The sequence below is a fragment of the Lepidothrix coronata genome, unplaced genomic scaffold, assembly GCF_001604755.1.
Source record: "Lepidothrix coronata isolate B3197 unplaced genomic scaffold, Lepidothrix_coronata-1.0 Scaffold97, whole genome shotgun sequence".
NCBI classification, from domain to species: domain Eukaryota; kingdom Metazoa; phylum Chordata; class Aves; order Passeriformes; family Pipridae; genus Lepidothrix; species Lepidothrix coronata.
Genome location: NW_016690277.1, coordinates 3,251,849 through 3,265,363, shown reverse-complemented (window position 1 = coordinate 3,265,363; position 13,515 = coordinate 3,251,849). Strand labels below are relative to the sequence as shown.

The 13,515-nt window shown below is 39.7% G+C and overlaps 1 protein-coding gene across 1 annotated transcript in view; it reads left to right on the top strand.

Annotated features, from left to right (window-relative positions):
* The window catches only part of SLC9A9 (solute carrier family 9 member A9), a 186,363-nt gene that overhangs the window by 25,765 nt on the left and 147,083 nt on the right, over positions 1–13,515 (top strand). The window lies entirely within an intron of this gene.

Here is a 13,515-nt window from a genome sequence, read left to right as displayed (position 1 = left end):
ACTGAAGCGCTCTTTTGGGAGCAGTTTGTGGAAGTGAATGTTGTAAATATATTTCCTTTACAGGCAAACAGATGCTCTCTGTCTTTGGAGCCATCAAACTCGTGCATTCACAAACACACAACTCACTTAAAAATAAATGGGAAGTGAAAGTAGTAGCTAAACCTGCCAAAAATGAAGATCTAATGATAATTGTAAGCACATAAATTTTGCTGTGTTTTCCCAGTGAGCCAAGACACATAAAGTAACATAAATTAACTTCCTCTCCCCAAAATTGTCTCTTCAGGGGTGTGGATGCTCTGTATAGTTTTTCTGTATGGCAAGGATGAGATATATATAGATATAGATAGATATAGATAGATAAAATTGAAAACCATTAATCAATGACATAGTGACTTGCAATGTACTCACAGTACTATAGGGCAATAGCAGTTGTTCTCAGACAGGCAGTAGGTGGTCCTGTTCAGGTACTCCACTATGACAAGAAATTTATATAATTAGGAATTGGTCTGACACAAGTGTCCCCAAGTGACACAGTGTCCCTCTCACCACAGTCTGGCCAGTAGCATGTGTGATGCATGTAGCAAAGGAGCAACATTACTTCTCAACTGTGTCTCAATTTTTCCCATAGGTTGTTTAAAGCAGGCTGTTTTTCCATTAAGTTGACCTGGGAAAGCTGTGGAGCATCCAGGCAGACTGCTTCCACATCAGTAGAGCACATTGGTAGGAGTTTAACATGTTTCCCAATAATTGCCCACAAATGCTTTACGAGGGACAGACAGTTCCACGAAGCTTCTCAGACAATATTCCACCTGATTACAGAGCCTCAGGAAGGGCTTTTCTGCCAAGGAGAAAGAAATGTCACACCTTGAGGAGAGTTTGTCATGGGCTGTAAACAAGGTGTCCTTAGCCACACTGTTCAAAACTCTTTCCCCTCCGTGTTCTTCCTCTATTCATTAGGTACTGGCCCCTGTGTGGCTTCTGCTTTGAAAGAATTAATTATTCAAGCTGCCTACGTATCTCTTTTCAGCAAGAACTACCCCCATTGTGTTACAAGGACAAAAACCTTCCATAACAGCCAGGACAGATGGATGAAGCCTGGCAACACTTTTCAGTGGAGTGCCACACCTCTGTGTTATCAAACCTGGGTTTATTTGCAAACCTTGTTATCTTTGATAATTTAATTACAGTGCTACTCTTGAGGATATTCTTGTTGTACAAAAACATCATCTTCAATTAATTTTTTAGTGTCTCATAATGACAAAAAAACGGAAAACATGATCCAGATGCAAACTAAAAGCTGAACAATCGAAAGAATACAAACTACGTCATTTAATAAAAATCTTGTTTAAGAAATGATTATATATCTCTTAGTGGGTTTTTAACATGTTGGGGATGGAAACACTGCTGTATTATTCAGCAAATATCCCTACTGGAATACTTTCTTCTTTCCATAGTGATACTATATAAGCTGTGCTGTCTCAAGGGAATTGTAACAGTGCAGTGCCAAGATGCTGTGCTGAGATATTTGTGCCTTCATACTTCCTTTCCTGCAGGGCTTTCTGCCTCTAAAAAGATGTCTGAGTTGCTTTCCCCTGTTTCTCTCACTTCTTTGATCTGTTTGATCATTACAGTCTAACCTATTCTTAATTTCCTCTTGCTGGCCCATTTTGAAAGCCTTGTGTACGATTTCCAGTGGATAAAATTGCCATTGGGATGCCCTTTCTCTCCCTTTAGCATTGATCGTCATCAGTCATGAGCAGATGCTGGGGAGGCAGATGATCTTTCAAATGTAGCAAGGAAGACTAGGAGGAGAGTGCCTGGAGGCAGATTCAACCACTTAGAAGCAAGTAGTCACACACCATGGTGTTAGCTTGCTTCAGGGAGGGAGGGGAGCAAGAGCTGAACATCAAAGTGCAATGGAAATGTAAAATCCTTAGTGCTGTGATTCCTCCTTTCATCTGTGCTTTTTCTCCTGGCGAGGTGTTGCAGGCAGTTCTGCTTTCTATGCTACCGAATAGACTCAGGCTTTGGTGAATGTAAATGGAGCTCCGGGATCAGTTTTTTTATCCTTTAGAAGTTCTAACACTCTAAAATTAATTTCAGATTGAATATTTTCAATCAGCAAAAGCAGGTACAAACAGTCTTTCTAGGACAAACAAGGCACAGGTATTCTTCAGGCTCAAGTTGCAACAAGATAGGGAAGAGAGGGAAGAGAGGGAAAATTGGGAAGAATCCATCCTAGGGGACTCCATATGCTGGCTCAAGTCATATGCTGCTGCATGGTAGTGACAGACCAGAAGCTTTTGTTCAGGATGCTGCCCCTCCTTTGGAGATCCTGTCTCATCCCAGCTGCAGGGCTGTCAAAGCACAGCCACATGGGGTCGGGGTGCCAGGGGCTCCCCCAAGGTCTGTGGCCAGACCTGGATCCCACAGGCACTGCCCACGCTGGGGCTGCCCCACACTGGCTGTGGGATCGAGTTGTATTCCCTGACCCCCTGTTGCTCGTGCTATTGCTTAGCTGCTCTGCTGCACTCCTCTGTCTTGTCTCTCGTATTCCATTTGGCTTTCCCTGTACATTCAGTTACTAGAGAAAACATTGGCATCGTTGTCTCCCTGTACAGCCCAAGCAACTGGTGCTTTCAGTTTGGGAAGTGCGAGCAATTCTGTAACACCTCTTTCAGTGCTCCCATAGACCCATGATTATTGTACATGAGAGATTGCAGTGAGAAAAAGAAATATGCGTATGTAAAAAAACCCTGAAATGTAATATAGAAAGTATAATATAAAGTTAACACAGCAAGAACCCCAAACTGAAGGAAATAGAGATCTTAAGGCCAGTTTTTAAAATTTTGTCAAGAAATTCTAGAAATACTTATTAACTTAATTATTTGGAGGTATACCAACAGGCAGCCTAAAACAATAATGTTAACTTATTTCTGAAGCACTTGTTACTTTTGTGAATAGTCTTGAAATTTTTTTCCGTATGTGGAGGCCCAGGCTGAATTAAGAAAGGAGAAAGGCTTCTGTAATGTGACATGCACAGTATCTGATGACCTGTGGTTCAACCTATTGAACAAACTGCTGCTGGCAAACATTTTGAGTAATCAGTTTTCCGTATGAGATTAAAGGGGAAAAAATATTTCTGCAATTTACAGATTACAGTGAGGCCTGAATAGACACTGTGTGAAAATGCTTCTATGGTGGATTGACCCTGGCTGAGTGCCAGGTGCCCACCAAAGCCACTCTGTCTCTGCCCTGCTCAGCTGGACAGGGGAGAGAAAATACAATGAAAGGCTCTCAGGTCAAGATAAGGGTAAGGAGAGATCACTCACCAATTGCTGTCATGAGCAAAACAGACACAACTTGAGGAAATTAGCTTAATTTATTATCAATCAAATCAGAGTAGGATAATGAGAAATGAAACCCTTCTCTTCTTCCCTGGCTTAACTACTCATGAGTTCTCTCCCTCCATCCCTTGGCTGCACAGCGGGGTGGGGAATGGGGATTGTGGTCAGTCCATCACACCTAATCTCTGCTGCTCCTTCCTCCTCAGGGGGAGGACTCCCCACACGCTTGCCCTGCTTCAGCACGCACTTCCCAAGGGGTCACAGCATCCTTTGGGCATCCACCTGCTCTGACATGAGGTCCTCCAGGGGCTGCAGGTGGATCTCTGCTCCAACATGGACCTGTATGGGCTGCAGGGGCACAGCTGCCTCATCATGGTCTGACCATGGGCTGCAGGGGAATCTCTGCTCTGGCACCTGGAGCACCTCATCCCCCTCTTCCATTGACCCTGGTGTCTGCAGGGCTGTTTGTCTCACATATCCTCCCTCCTGTCTCCATCTGCAGAGGTTTTTTTCTGCCTCTGAAGTACTTTATCCTAGAGTCGCTGCCACCATTGCATGAGTTCAGCCTTGGCCAGTGGCTGGTCCATCTGGGGACCAGCTGGCATTGGCTCCATCAGACACAGGGGAAGCTTCTGGCAGCTTCTCAGAGAAGCCACCCCTCTAGCCTCCCCCACTACCAAAACTCTGCCGTGCAAACCCAATACAGTGTTAAACAAATTTGGCTACAGCTGTTGCATAAAATCAAACTCAAAAGTTACCAGAGTTCATAGTGAGCAATGCTCAGTGATGTAGAATCAGTTAATTTGAATCAGTGTCCTCCCAAGAAGGGAATGTTCTTCAGCCTTGCTCATTTTGGAATATAATCTTTCTCTGATCTTTGAAGTGATGAAATGAAGGAGTCAATCAGAGAGGCACAGAAATTAGAGCAATAAAAGAGCTATTAGACTGTAGAGCTCATTATTCCATCCCTAAAAGGCTACTCTGCAGTGCATTCTTGGGTACTTTGTCCAGTATACCTAAAAATCTAGGAGTATGGAAAGAATGAAGGAGAAATACTACTGCACAGAAATGTCAGTCCTTTTCTCTCTGTTTTGATCCAGCTATAGGATGAAGCAAAGCAGTAATTGCTGCCATTATAGAGAACAAATCTATTTGCATTTCTACAGTGCTTCAGCTCTAGCTGTGAATGCCTAATCAGTCCTATTGCTGGAAAAATATTTTCCAGCCTCTTGTCAAATTTCTGTCTGATTGCAGTGCATTACTGCAAAGGCACTTTACTCCATCCATGTCCTGGCCCACATCACTAGAGGGCTGTGGTGAAAATTTTTGAAGCCAACACTGGTGTGTAAGAAACAATATAGCAGTGTCTGTCAGTGGTTCAGTAAATGATCTTTCACCTCGGGTAGAATCCTGCCTAGCATAACATGCAATGGTGTCTGTGTTTCTAGAACTGTAAAACTCTGAATAATGGGTGTATAAAGATCCCATTGCACACTTTTACAGGAATAGTGACATTTGCCCAATGTCTGTACTGGCTTTAGCCATAACTATCACACTGTGTTTCTCTCCCCCATCCTTCCCCAGCAGTGGTGCCTGCAGGCTGTGTTTCTCATTCCCTGCTGTACATGCTTTATCACAGTGATAAGCACTATCGAGTGACTGCTACATTGTGATGCAAACGTAACTGCGCAGGTGACATGCATTTGTAAATTTACCCTGAATCTGGAGGACTTGCACCTGCTTTTCTACTAATCAACCTTCTACTAATCTGCCTTCACAAACCCTGTAAATTTAAGGTCAGTTTAAGCTTAGTGCACAGTTCCCAGGTATGATATAGCCGCTTTGTTTCCATCACCAGGCACAGAAGTGTTGTAACCTGGCCAGGTTAAAGATCCCTGCAGGAAAAGGAGGTGGCTGGAACAGCACAGAGCTGGCAACTGTCAAACTGTTTGTGTGAGCAATAGACATGCAAGTGGTGAGGACAGATCGCTCACTACTCCTCAGTTTCACCCCTGCTCACACCTTGATATCCCGTGGTTCAGCTGCAGGAGCCCTAATGTACCATGCAAAGGAAAAGTGTCATTCAATCAGCTGTCACAGACTTTGGAGGAAGAAAAAATGAACAAAAAGCGTTACTTGCAATGAAATAATCAGCTTGTTCTCACAGAAGAAGTTTACATTCTTCTTTTTTATTATCAGTTAATTTATGTTAGTAAATACTGCGTCTTACAAAGCCTTGCATCTCATGGATTTGGTTTATCAAAAAGCAAATATTTATATGATTCATCTGACAGAATTGTTCATGCCTAGAAAAGAAAAAGCCACTCTTTCTCCAAGCTCTTCAAATACTGAAAGATCAATAAGACTACAAAACGTGACAAGGGACTGACAGTCATGGCCAGTGAGTAACAATGTAAGACCAAAGTTACTTGTGCAGTTATTCTGCATTTACACCCTATTGAGAGGAGTCAGTGCTGGGAGTGATATTCAAGCTGAGCAAGTGAAGAAAAGGAGACATAACAGTTTTTACTGCTATTTTCAGCCAGATCCCACATGCTTGCCTTATTCACGCTTCTATTTAATTTGATATGTAATGCACGTGAGTTAGACAAAAATTATTTGTCTCGTGGTTTGCTGTTTTTACATACACATTTAAGAATTATATTCCCTGTAATCCTCTCACTATGTTAGAGCTGTTCCAAAGTTGAAATCTTTCACACAAATATCTCAATCTTTTCTCACCAAAATCATTCATATTTCATGTATTTACAAAGTAAATTTTCCCTGAGAAAGCAGCCAAAATCTCACAACGGCATTTCCATTTCATCAATTCATTCAACTCACCCAGGAAACATTTAAGGCCATTTTCCACTTAATCATTTCAACTAAGTCTACAGTACTAGCTTTAGATTTTAAAGATTGCAAAACCTCATCCTGTAGAATAAGAAATTTTATTTGTTAAACAAGACACAACAATTATGAAAGACCCTGTAATGAGAACAGCATGTCCTGTAACTGGGCATGTGCAATCCTTAACCTTTAGAGAAGTGCCCTTCATGAGATGCACTGAATCTGTCCTAGGGGTCCTACTTCCACAAACTGTTCAGAAATGCTGTGGTAGAACTCTCTTTTATACACCCAACTTGTGCCTATGTAAGTCTTCTTCATCAGATCCTAGTGCTAGAAAAATAAAATACGTTTGTTTAGAAGGTTGTTCTGCCCTCAGGGGAAAGGAAATGAAAATCTGGGCAGGGACTGAAGAAGATCTTGATATATCCATAGATTTATGCTGGAGGTTCAATCATATATCCTACAGGATTCTATAGGTTTATGGCCTAAACCCCAGAAGGAGTAACAAATAGCTGCTACACTCTGCCTTCTACCAGCAATAACTAACCAAATTTCCAGGCACTTCCTAAGCTTAAATGGGACCTCTCCTTGGCTGTTGTCAGTGAGGAGCATGGGTTTAGGATAGAGCCACAGAATATATCCATACTGCTGTGTGCTTGGGCTTCCTGCAGTGAGAACTGGAACAAAAGAAGAAAAAAAGAAGAATTCTACGTAGGGCTTTTTACAGGGTTAAAGCCTGTGAGGATCTCACTGGTATGTCCAGATCTGACAGAAAGCAGCATGATGTACTCAGAATATCTAGTTCCTTCTTGGTAGTGGGGACAGGAGATTTTCATTGACCTTTTGGGCCAGTCACTGGCATAAACCACACCCTGAGGCTTCCTGAGGAACAGGGACTGGAATAGAGAGGGAATAAAGAAACACAAGTCGTCTCACTTGTATCTTGTGCCCAAATTCACTCTTTCCCCATTCCCAGTGTTGCTCAGGTATAGTTACCAACTGTGCTGTCTTTGCCCTAGGTGTTTTGAGGCATCAGAAATAGAAAAGTCAAATCTGCACAACAAAAGTAAAATCTGCACAACATTCTCATCATCACAATTAGCCATAAGTAAAGAACTCTTTTAACAGATACGCATTTGATGCATATTGTATAAAAAAATAAGAAAGCTACAATGAAGAAATAGCTATGTTCAATGGAGCAGAACCAACACCGCTGTGTGAAAAAGCTGAATTAAGTATTTCTGTTCCTACTGACTCCGCAATCGTGTGATACAGTAACATAGTCTGGTGGGGAAGATGCAACTCTCACAAGAGGGCAGACTGGTAACTGCAGACTCCTCTACAGCACACTGATACTTGTCAAACATTATTATAACTTCAGAAGCCACAAACCTTTTAAATAAGAGGGTTTTAAAATAAAAATAAAGAAGCACAATAGTGGGCTTCTCTGGGACCCCGCTGCTATATTTAATGTATTAAAAATCATTTCTATTTAGCACATCAATTAAGGATAACTGTATAAGAAAGAGATAACCTGCTTGCCACAGGTTGTTTTGAAGCTCATGTCCTGCTGATTCATTCTGAATCATATCACCACAAATACTTTCACCCTGAGAAGTTATTTATTGGCCTAGAAGGTTCCTATTTCTGAAAGTTTATCACAGTATTTTCATGTCACTTTAGACCTATCTGCATACCTGTCCTTCTGTTAATTATTTTTTTCCAACAAAAAAACTTCAATTTTCACTTGACCAATGAGCATCATTACACAATAATACTCTTATATCCCCAGTAACAGGAGCTAACCTGGACACAAGGAATTTTATCATTCTTCTTCTTCATCCCCGTTTGCCATAGCAAGGATGCTGTTTAAAAAAAACCCAAACTTAATATGTTTTTAAAGGTTGGATGGGTTTCTTTTCCTGTCTACACACTTACAGAGATCCTCACACTTTCAGAGGTCTAATTTTTGGATTTCAATTACTAAGGCATGTCCCATGTCCCAAGAGGTACCACACCCTAGTTTAGAAATGTGAAACTCAGGATTGATATTCTGAAGTGTCCCTTATTTCTAGGGGAGATTGAACCAAGCCCAGGCAGGCTCCTGGAAACTCTCAAGACACAGTAAGGGCCCCCTCTGTCCTAAACACATTCAACTCTTTCATCAACCAATACATTTTATGTTTGAAAACTCCACTATAAATTAAATGTCCATCGAGGGTACCTGGCAATCTCCATTCACGGTACAGGTATGAATTCCTCTTTTCTTTGTTCTTGAACACTTGCATCACTATTTGACTGAGCTAAGCCAATAAAAATTCTAAAACAGTTTCAAACATGTTTCTCTGTATTTCATTTCATGCCCTATTTTACAGCAGGTTATTCTCTAATCTAATTTACATTATTCTGAAATCACAAACTGATCATAATTACCTTTTAATGGTAATTAAAGGTAATACAAACTCATTTAAAGGGAACATCAGGTGCTCCAGTGAAGACCTACTGTAGCAGTTCCTTGCAAATAAGATCATGGGGTTTATGTATTTTGATATGAAATAGTAAAAGAAAATATGTTAAATTCAATATTTACACTGCATTTTCAAATGAGGAGCAAAAATATTGCTGTTTCAGAATCTCACGGGGGGGTTGTTCTGAAATTTAGATACTAGCTGAATTCTTCATGAGTTAGTTCAACAGAAGCATGAGTGTGTCTTCCACAAAGATTGATGGCAGGTTACTATCCAGCAATGTTTCTATATTTGGAGAGGGAGTTCAAAACATTATTGGTTCTTGCTTTCTTGACTCAAAATAGTTCTCTTCTGAATTTCTGCTGAATCAGACTTTTTTTCCTTTTAATCCCTCAGATCTGTGAGGTTTGAAGTCTTTCCATAGACAGGTCTTTTATCCTAACATGCTCAACTGTCCTGAACACTATTTCTGAAAGTAGGATTTTGCTGCTTCATGGAATTCTGAAGAAAACTCATATAGAAGTTTTTATGACACCTGGAATGTTCTTGAGGTTGAAAAGACAAAATGATCCTCATATATCCTTCTGTCCATATAATAATGAGGTGATACTCAGTGATATTAAAGGCTGGCGCTTTTGAAGCTTCAAAGGTGAAGAAAACAAAGTTTTGTTCTTAGTCCATAGCTAATCTGTGACAATGCTATCAGATGTGGTTAAAGCCATGGGTTTAGCAAAGTCTTTCATAAAGTCAGACATTTATATGGATAATGAGATGGGATTAGGGGTCTTCACACTTCAGGATACAAAGTACCCGCTCAGCTGAGAACTAGATAAAATTCTCTTATTGAAGGCAATTTTATAATGGGCTGCAACAGGTTTTCTTGAACTTAAAAAACCTTTTAATATTTAGACCAGATTAAATTCTTCAGGATATTGACTTCTTTTAGGTAAAGAAAGAACCTTGCACATTATGATTGCTAGAATTATGATAATCACTGAAATACCTCATTGGTGAAGTGAATTCACTGGTGGCTGAATGAGACAATTAACTAGTGAAGCCAATTTACCCAACACTCTGACTTTGTGTTTTAATCCCTGTATGTGACAACAGCTGTGTAATCTGAGAACTCAGTTATTGACATTTAATTACAATGTTTTTAACTCCTGTAGATAATACAGACACTGTGTTATTTTCCTTCTGCAAACTGGGTATGTTCAGTCCTTCCTTTTTCATAATGAAAGCCTCTTGGTGTCACTAATATTTTTCTTAGAATTCCACTACCTTCTGTACAACAGTGGCTTAGGAATTTCTAAAACAATCATCAGTATTGTAACTGGAAAATCTTATGTCTGATTATTTTAAATTCTATTTTTACCATCAGGAGAATACCTGTCTCAAAATATATGTGTAAGACTGTCAGTAATTCATTATCTCTTCGAGATTCTCTCGAGTAAAGTAAAGTAAAGAGTGAGTAAAGTAAATCTTGAGGTAATGTTTGAATCTTGCAGTGCAATAAAATATTAAGTGGTACTATGATTTGGACACAGTACAGTTGACAGTGTTTCATGGCTCATTTGCCCAAGTAATTATTAGATTTTACTCACAACTCACACACCAAGTACGGCTTTTTCATTGCAGAGGTTCAGGTTTGTACATATATAATGCTTAATGGCTCTAATTTAAATGGAGATCAGGAACACAGGGATCCCAAAGCTGTGTTGTACTAATTAGAGAAATATTAAAAACACATTAAATAATACTGTGCAGTTGTGAGAGGTGTTAAATTGGTTTGTATGTCTTCAGTGCAAAATGTTGTAAAACTACAGTACAGTAAAGGCTATCTGAAAGTCAGTCTGAAAAAAAGAGATTTGAAATTTTAAAAACAAATTAAAACAAACATGAAATATCATTTGAGACTTTTTTGAAACCCCAAAAAACCCCATGAAATACCATTTACTGGCAGTTTCCAGCAATGATTGGTGATCTCAACTAACTTTTCAGCTCATGTATGTTCACACCTGACTCCCTTTTTTTCACTCTTCACTTAGTTTAGCTACACTGTTAGCATTTATCAGCAAAATCTACAATTGCATTTTGAAATTTTGAAGCTGGATAAAGCGTTTTTCACCTCTATATTTTAATAGATATTTCCCATGGTTGAAGGTACTACAGAAGACTAACCAAAATAAAATTTATACCAACATGTAGCAATTCTTTACTTTCATGAGTACAAATCCATAGGAAGTTGGTTTTAATTAAGCAAAGGCTCAGACACTGGGGCATTCTGCATAGTTTCATTCAAGCATGTCCTAATACACCAAGCACAAATATGGTTGGTCTTTCCTAAAGTGAAATGACGTGGGTTACTTGGGCATGGCAGCCTTGAGCTGGGGCAGAGATACAGCAAGGGATGAGGATCCAGTGAGTGCTGTAACCTCTGCACTTGCTTGGCTGACACGGGGCTGACAGAGCAGCATCTTGCAGACATGCACTGTGCTGAAGTCAGCACTGGACACGTGTGCATGTGTTTCAGTAAGGACAGGCACTCACTGTGGTTCTGTACCAATGAAGATGGGTTATAGAACTTAAGATAAATATTTTGAAGCCTATTTCAGATCTCTTCACTGTTTCTGTTACCAGTGGCCCCCAAATTAACTGATACAGAAACCTGGGCTGGATTTTTTTTATTTACATTCAGTACCTGTTTTCTTGACTGAATAACTGAACAGCCATCACTTTCCCAAAACTCCAATACCACAGGACTATCTAACAAGCCAAGCTACCTATAGACCCATGGTTACCAGAACACAGCCTTTCTTACTCACACCCACATACATCATATCTCTGAGGTGTAAAACGTGTTTCTCTCCATTTACCCTTCCCATCACAGCTTCTGATTGAAGAAGCAAAAAGATAATCTGTGACTACTAACAAAACGTTGGTGGCAGATCTTTTCCATTGCTCAGTGGGAAATGCCAAGCAAAAGCACTTTGCACCTCAGCCCGTGCTCTCCCAGGAGCCCAGCTGTGCTCCCTGGAGCTGTTTGTCAGATCCACTGATGCTCAAGCTTTGTGTGTAGTTCTAATGCTCAGCTCTTGGGCAGTCACTGTACCCCAGGTGACTGGGTAAGCAGTGGGTTTTTAAAGCCAGGTTCTTTTCTGATCTCTCAGTTATTTCTATGGCCAGAGGGGTTTTCTTCTTCTGTGATTTATATAGAATAACTTAAGGTAACTTCACTATCACTTTATTCTTACCTGACAAACTTCACTGAGGTTTTCTCCTGCTTTGATTAGTTGGCAAATGAGTTTTTGAAGAAAAACCCATGATATTACCCTTCCTAGTGACAAAACTGATTTAAAAGATGACTAAAAGAAGGATGTAATACTACATAGAACACTCTGAAATAATGGATCACTGCAGCCAGGACATTTCATGTGAAGCATTTCATTGTATAGGAAAAGGTTATAAAAATATATTGATATAGTAGAAAGAGAAAGATCAAAATAAAGGAGTGGGTATTTAATTTTTATCTCTACTATTTATATTTTTCATCATGTATTTTAAATTTGGATAAGTGACTTTTTGTTTCTATTATGGTATCCATCAATCACTATGTTACTTCAAATATATTCTTGGCTTATTAATGTTGCTATTCCTTGAGAAAAGGAAGAAATGTGAAGGAAGAAATATTTTTTCATCTTTTGCTTGCACGATTACAATCTGTAACTATGTTCAACTGGCTTCCAGCTACAAGATAATCACGTCTAGATAAAGTAGGATTCTTTAGGGAGTTGGACTATGAGATGAAAAATTCTCTGCAGACTAGAAAACATTTTGCAGAAAAGATTTAAATTACAACTCTCTTTCATGCTACACAACATAACTGCACAAACACTTTAAATCAGAAATTACGCTTTTAAAACCTTTAACACAATAAAGACCCTTAGTGAGATTCAGCAGTGATGATGCAATGAACAGCAAAACTGAAGAAATACAACTGCTGATAAAATCCTCAGGCAGATGGGGCTGTCTGTACTGAGGATACAGGGTGTGTTGTACATCTTCACTTAGCAGGTTTTCTTACATTCTAATTATGTCCCCTGCAGCTTTAAATTAAGAGTAGATTCTTTTAGAACTGGTAGGTTTTCCCATTTTAGCTTGCATGTGAGGATTCAGCTACTTATCAAAGAATCAGCATTCTATAAACCAACCTGCCATGGTTTTGTGTGTAGCAATCAGTTTGTAAAGGCCTTAGGAGAGGGCTCTCTCTTTTTCCCCTCTACAAGTAAACAGCAGCTGTTTCAAGAATGTCCCAGTCTCAGAGTAACCTTCCTAGAGAGCAGCTTTATAAACAAATTCACTGGAAAAATCCAGCAGTTCCCAGAAAGCCAAGGTGCTTTCCAAACTCCTTTCCTCAGTGCACGACAATAGAAGGTTATTAGCAGCAGAACTGTAGTAGTAAAAAAACTGGACCCTTTACAAATGGAGATTCATCCTCCCTTTTTCACACCAGCAAGCTTCAAAATTCAGTCCAGCTTCAAAACTGTAAGGACAACCCAGTGCTCAGAATAATTAAAGCCTTGCAGAGTTTTTGTTCTGGTTGTTCAGTGTCTGTTATTTACTTCAGCTTTTGTCAGTCTGCAGTTTAGTTTGTGCCTTTGTGCTGAGGACTCGTGGTTTTCTTGCCGATTTGTACTGGAAATTATGGTAGTTAAAGTTCAGTTTCCCAGAAGAAGATTCTTACTTCAGCAAGTCAAATATTTATATGATGTCTCCTCTACTGTGTAATGACAGCATTCTATGTAGAATTTTTTAGAGATGAGACACTTTGTAAGTTCCAGACTTGCATA